Source organism: Gossypium hirsutum, chromosome D05, assembly GCF_007990345.1.
Source record: "Gossypium hirsutum isolate 1008001.06 chromosome D05, Gossypium_hirsutum_v2.1, whole genome shotgun sequence".
NCBI classification, from domain to species: domain Eukaryota; kingdom Viridiplantae; phylum Streptophyta; class Magnoliopsida; order Malvales; family Malvaceae; genus Gossypium; species Gossypium hirsutum.
Genome location: NC_053441.1, coordinates 37458821 through 37465927, shown reverse-complemented (window position 1 = coordinate 37465927; position 7107 = coordinate 37458821).

The following is a 7107-nucleotide window of genomic DNA, read 5'->3' as shown; positions in this document are numbered from 1 at the left end:
ATCCGAAGGCATTTGTGCGAGATACTAATTCCGGGCTAAGCCCGAAGGCATTTGTGCGAGATACTAATTCCGGGCTAAGCCCGAAGGCATTTGTACGAGATACTAATTCCGGGCTAAGCCCGAAGGCATTTGTGCGAGTTACTAAATCCGGGTTAAGTCCCGAAGGCATTTGTGCGAATTACTATAACCGGGCTATGTCCCGAAGGCATTTGAACGAGGAGCTATATCCGGTTAAATTCCGAAGGTACGTGATTTGGGAATGAATGAACTTGCTGTAAATTCCAGTTAATACTCTCGAAACATCCCAACATTGAGGTATGTTTCGTATGTGCTTGAATTTAGTTGAGCCCTTACAAATAAGTATTCGCTCAGTTGATAAACGAGCTACCGGCCTTTGGCTGAGTTGATCTTTTGTGTATGTACATAAGGGTTGATAATGTGAAGCAAGTACGATATCGTAAATTTGTGCATATGAAATTATCCGTTTAGCTATATGAATGCTATACTTTTGTTGTGCTGGAATTCTTTGCTCAAAACTTACTAAGCATAAATTGCTTACTCCGTTTCATTGCTCCTCTGTTTTATAGATTTGGTTCTCCAGCTATCGGACTCGGGATCTTGAAGTCAAAGTCGGCCACACTATCAAAGCCCCCCTTTTGGTACAATTTTGGTTGAACTTCGAAATGGCATGTATAGGACTACCCGTTTGTTGTGGGTCGTGGACCCTTTGGACTTGTATAAATTTTGGATAGCCATGCGAAAATGGCTTATATGTGTTTGAGTATAATGTTATAATCATTTGGTGTGGATATGCTTGACAAGGATTGGCCACGGGGATGGTTAATCACTTTCATAAATTGTGCTATTTATGCAAAAAGGGCTAGTTGAATCATGGAAACCATGAAATAGGTAAAGTCTACCTTAAAGGCAGATGCTGACAGCAGCAGTGATGTAGATTTGGAAAATCACTAAAAATAGTAGGAATGGAATTAAATAGTGAATAAATTATGTAAACAAACCTTGATGAATCTACTTTCATAGGAAAGCAACGAAACAATCATACGGATAGTATGTTAAGAGATATTAAGGTTCTCGTGAGACAGGGCCAGAACGGTTTCTGGATTCCCTGTTCCGACTTTGGAAATTCATTATAAATTAACCAGAGATAATTAGGAGTCATACCATATATTTATAGATTCCTCTCTGAGTCTTGTTTCTATAGAAACAAACGACATCAGTATTGGAGCCCTGTACAAGGAGATATCCAAGTCGTAATGCGGAAAGGTCAGGGTAGTCGATCCCTGTAACATGGGAGACTTTGACTAATAAACTGTACTAATTGGCCCGACCAAAAATTCTAGAAAAAATATGTAGATGGGCATATGAGTCTAGTTTCAGGGAAAAATCACGAAACTGATTTTCGAGTTGTGAAACTCAAGATATGATTTTTAAAGCGACTAGTACGCAGATTGGCAGTGTCTGGGAAATATTTTTTATAAGGGGTTTAAAGTCTGTTAACACCTCGTGTTCGACTCCGGTGTCGGTCTCGGGTTCGGGGTGTTACATTTGATTGGTATCAGAGCTACGGTTTAGTCGATTCTAGGACTACCGTAATGCGTTGGGTCTAGCTATACATGCCATTTTATTTGATTACTTGATAGTGTGGTGATTTCTGACAATTGTAAATGTGTTTATTTATAGTAATGGATCCCGATCCCAACCGAGAGGTAGCTGATGATCTTGAGAGTGTAGCGCCTGCTCCCGCACAAGGGACAGCGCCGGCGGACTCTCAACCTAATGCTAGTAACCCGAATGATGAAGCTAGACAAGCTTTCTATAGCGTGATGAATGATTGGTTCAACCAATACATTCGAACTAATACGGCTGTCCCACAACCTCCATTCCCAACTAATACCACCCCCGCACCTACAATACCTCCGGTAACTGACCAAATAAGGTCAAATAAGCCCCAGTTGACAGAATCCGAAAACATAGGGCTACTGAATTTAAAGCTACGGATAGCGACGATGCCGAGCAAGCTGAATTTTGGTTGGACAACACTATCCGGGTACTCGATGAGCTATCTTGTACACCCGATGAATGCCTAAAGTGTACTATCTCCTTGCTACGTGATTCTGCCTATTATTGGTGGAGTACTCTGACTTCTGTTGTGCCCCGAGAGCAAGTAACTTGGGAGTTTTTCCAAACTGAGTTTCGGAAAAAGTAAATCAGTCAGAGATTTGTTGATCAAAAACGGAAGGAATTTCTTGAGCTTAAGCAAGGTTCCATGTCAGTTACTAATTACGAGCGAAAATTTGTTAGACTTAGTAGATACGCTCGGGAATGTGTTTCGTCCGAGGCTATCATGTGTAAACGCTTCGAGGATGGGCTGAATGAAGATATAAAAATGTTCGTTGGCGTTCTTGAAATACGAGAGTTCGTAGTACTGGTCGAGCGAGCTTGTAAAGCCGAAGAGCTTAGAAAAGAAAAACAAAAAGTTGATGTGGGAACTGGAGAGTTTCGTAAAAGATCTTCGGGAAAGTCTCTTCAACAGGCATCGAAGAAATTTCGAGATGATGCGGGCCAGTTTAGAGGCACTTCGGGCCTTTTTAGACGAGATCGTGATCGACCCCCTGTGGGTACACGAGGCACTTCGGTCGCCAGTGTTGGGAATGAACGTCGAGATAGAATGAAATGTCGATATTGCGGTAAATGGCATTCGGGGAGTTGTAGATTCCCTGACCGCTCCTGTTACAAGTGCGGATCAGTTGACCACTTCATTAAAGATTGCCCGAGGTTGTTTGAACAGAATGAAAATCAGAGTGGGAAACCGGGTGCTACCACTGCTCAAGGTAGACCATCTGGAAATACGGGCAATGCTAGTGGTGGTCAGAGAGGATCTAGAGATGCTACGACCAGATCCGAGGCTCGTGCGCCTGCTAGAGCTTATGCTATACGTGCCCGCGAGGATGCTTCTTCGCCTGATGTTATTACCGGTACTTTTACTCTCTTTGATACTAATGTAATTGCTTTGATTGACCCCGGTTCTACTCATTCTTACATATGTGAAACCTTAGCATCCAGTAAGACTTTACCTATTGAGTCTACTGAGTTCGTAATTCGGGTGTCAAATCCCTTGGGTCGTTACGTGCTTGTCGACAAAGTGTGTAAGAAATGTCCCCTAGAAATTCGAGGTTCCTGTTTTCCGGCGGACTTGATGCTTTTGCCGTTTGATGGATTTGATGTTATTCTTGGTTTGGATTGGTTGACCGCGCATGATGCGGTTGTGAATTGCAAAAGCAAGACTATTGATTTGAGGTGCGCAAATAACGAAGTAATCCGAGTTGAGTCTACGGACTTGGAGGGGATGCCAGCTGTAATATCAGCAATGTTGGCCCAGAAATATGTAAGAAAAGGGTGCGAAGCATACCTTGCGTATGTACTGGATGACAAAGAATTAGACAAGAAACCCAAATCTGTGCCAGTGGTTTGTGAATACCCGGATGTTTTTCCTGAAGGATTACCGGGTTTACTACCTGTTCGGGAGGTAGAGTTTGGTATTGAGCTTGTACCTGGGACTACGCCGATTTCGATAGCTCCGTATCGTATGGCAACAACCGAGTTAAAAGAGTTGAAAGCTCAGTTGCAAGAATTGACGGATAGAGGTTTTGCTCGACCAAGTTTCTCACCTTGGGGTGCACCAGTATTGTTCGTGAAAAAGAAGGACGGAACCATGAGGTTGTGCATTGACTATCGTCAACTGAATAAAGTGACGATAAAGAACAAATATCCGTTACCGCGTATCGATGATTTGTTCGACCAACTGAAGGGAGCCTCAATGTTCTCAAAAATAGATTTGAGATCGGGCTATTATCAGTTGCGAATTCGAGATTCGGACATACCCAAAACTGCTTTCAGAACGGGATATGGTCACTACGAGTTCTTAGTGATGCCGTTTGGGCTCACAAATGCCCCTGTTGTATTTATGGATTTGATGAATCGGATCTTCAGACCATATTTGGATCAGTTCGTAGTTGTGTTCATTGATGACATCTTGGTCTATTCAAGAGATGAGACCGAACATGCTGAGCATCTGAGGCTAGTGTTGCAAATTTTGCGGGATAAGCAGTTATATGCTAAGTTCAGTAAGTGTGAGTTCTGGTTAAGAGAGGTTAGCTTCTTGGGTCATGTGGTATCCGCATCGGGTATTCGAGCTGACCCGAGCAAAATTTCAGCCATACTTAACTGGAAGCCTCCAAGAAATATTACCGAAGTTCGGAGCTTCCTGGGACTCGCCGGTTATTACCGACGATTTGTCCAAGGTTTCTCGATGATAGCCACACCAATGACAAAGCTACTTCAAAAGGATGTTAAGTTCGAATGGACGGAGAAATGTCAGAAAAGTTTTGATCAACTAAAAACTTATTTGACTGAAGCTCCAATTTTAGTGCAACCCGAATCAGGCAAAGAGTTTGTCATTTATAGTGACGCATCCCTACTTGGGTTGGGTTGCGTATTGATGCAAGAAGTTCGAGTGGTGGCCTATGCGTCGAGACAATTAAAGCCACATGAGAAAAATTATCCGACCCATGATCTTGAACTAGCTGCCATCGTATTTGCTTTAAAAATATGGCGACATTACTTATTTGGTGAGAAGTGCCATGTATTTTCGGATCACAAAAGTCTCAAAAATTTGATGACTCAAAGAGACTTAAATCTGCGACAAAGACGTTGGCTTGAGTTGTTGAAAAATTACGAGCTTGTCATTGATTACCACCCGGGAAAGGCTAATATGGTTGCGGACGCCTTAAGCCGGAAATCATTGTTTGCTTTACGAGCGATGAATGTGCACTTGTCTGTTCTACCCGACAATGTGTTAATAGCTGAATTAAAAGCCAAACCATTATTGATTCATCAAATTCGTGAAGCCCAGAAAGTTGATGATGAATTGGTTGCAAAACGGGCTGAGTGTGCTCCGAACAAGGAATCGGAGTTTCAAATTGATGATGATGATTGTTTGAGGTTCAGAAGTCGTTTGTGTATTCCAAGGAGTTCGGGACTCATTTCGATGATTCTGAACGAAGCCCATTGTAGCCGAATGTCAAGTCACCCGGGAAGTACAAAAATGTACAACGATTTGAAATGTTGGTTTTGGTGGCATGGTATGAAACGAGACATCTCTGACTTTGTTTCGAGATGTTTAATATGTCAACAAGTGAAAGCGGAACATCAAGTGCCTTCAGGATTACTTCAGCCGATCATGATACCCGAGTGGAAATGGGATCGAGTCACAATGGACTTTGTGTCCGGACTGCCATTGTCAACAAGTAAGAAGGATGCGATTTGGGTTGTTGTTGATAGACTGACTAAGTCGGCTCACTTTATCCCCGTGTGTATGGATTTTTCATTGGATAGACTAGTTGAATTGCACGTTTCTCAGATTGTGAGATTACACGGGTACCTATTTCTATCGTGTCGGATAGAGATCCGAGATTCACCTCGCGATTTTGGAGGAAATTGCAAGAAGCTTTGGGTACCAAGCTGCATTTTAGCACTGCTTTTCATCCCCAAACCGATGGTCAATCTGAGCGGATAATTCAGATACTTGAGGATATGTTGAGATGTTGCATCCTCGAGTTCAGTGGTTCATGGGAACGGTATTTACCTTTGATTGAATTCGCTTACAATAATAGTTTTCAATCAAGTATTAAGATGGCACCTTACGAGGCTTTGTACGGTCGTAAATGCGGTACACCGTTGTTTTGGACCGAGCTCGGTGAAAGTAAAATTTTCGGAGTTGATTTGATTAAGGATGCTGAACAGAAAGTAAAGGTAATCCGTGAAAGTCTGAAAGCAGCCACAGATCGTCAAAAATCGTATGCGGATTTGAAACGAAAGGACATTGAATATCAGGTGGGAGATAAAGTGTTCCTTAAAGTTTCGCCTTGGAAAAAGGTACTCAGGTTTGGCCGTAAGGGCAAGTTGAGCTCGAGATTCATTGGGCCGTACGAAATCTCCGAACGAGTTGGTCCGGTTGTGTATAGATTGATTTTGCCCCCTGAGCTTGAAAAGATTCACGACGTCTTTCATGTTTCGATGCTTCGACGCTATCGATCTGATCCATCGCACATAATTAGCCCATCAGAGGTTGAAATTCAAGCCGATATGAGTTATGAAGAAGAGCCGATGCATATCCTAGCTCGTGAAGTGAAGGAGTTGCGAAACAAAAGGGTTCCGTTAGTGAAGGTGTTATGGCTCAAACACGGGATCGAGGAAGCTACTTGGGAAACCGAGAGCTCGATGAAAGAACGATACCCAAACCTATTTACCGGTAAGATTTTCGGGGACGAAAATTTCTTAAGTGGGGGAGAGTTGTGACAGCCCAAAATTGACCCTAGTCGGGAAGTGGTTTCGGGACCACAAAACCGAGTCATAAAAATAATTGATTTCCATATTCTATGCTTATTATGTGTGTACATGAGTATGTGGAAGTTTCATTATCCAATTTTGCCAGTTGCATGAGAAATTATTAAATAGGGATTGATATGAGACATGGTGAAAATATGATAGGCTAATTTAAAATGGTCTATTAATGGATGTTGTGAAAATGATGGGTTTGCATGTCAAATTACCCAAAATTTGAGCTAGTGGTTGGCCATGCTATGGGTGGAAACATGTTGGGAACATGTTGGCCTAGTGAGGTATGTAGGAAAAAAAATAAAATAAGGGGCATGGGCATAAAATAATGAAAAGGAGTATGATGAATACAAAAAAAAATGTGTGTAGTTGTTTCCCCCCCCCATTGCCGTGAGCTAAAGAAAAGAAAGGAGAAAATTTTTGTTCATCCTTTCTCATCTTCATTTAGCCGAAACTAGAAAGAAAAAAACAAAGAAAAAAAATGCTCATCCTTTGGTTCATCCTTGGCCAAAAATTTTAAGGAGGAAGGAAGAAGAAAGGTTGAAGAGGTTCGGCCATGCATGTAGCTAGGCTAAGGTATGTTTGATGATGTTCCATGAGATGCATGCATGTTTTAGTTGTTAGCTTGAGTTCTACCTAGCCCATGGTCTAAATCTTGCTATGTGATGGAAATGACACTCGGCCATGGAT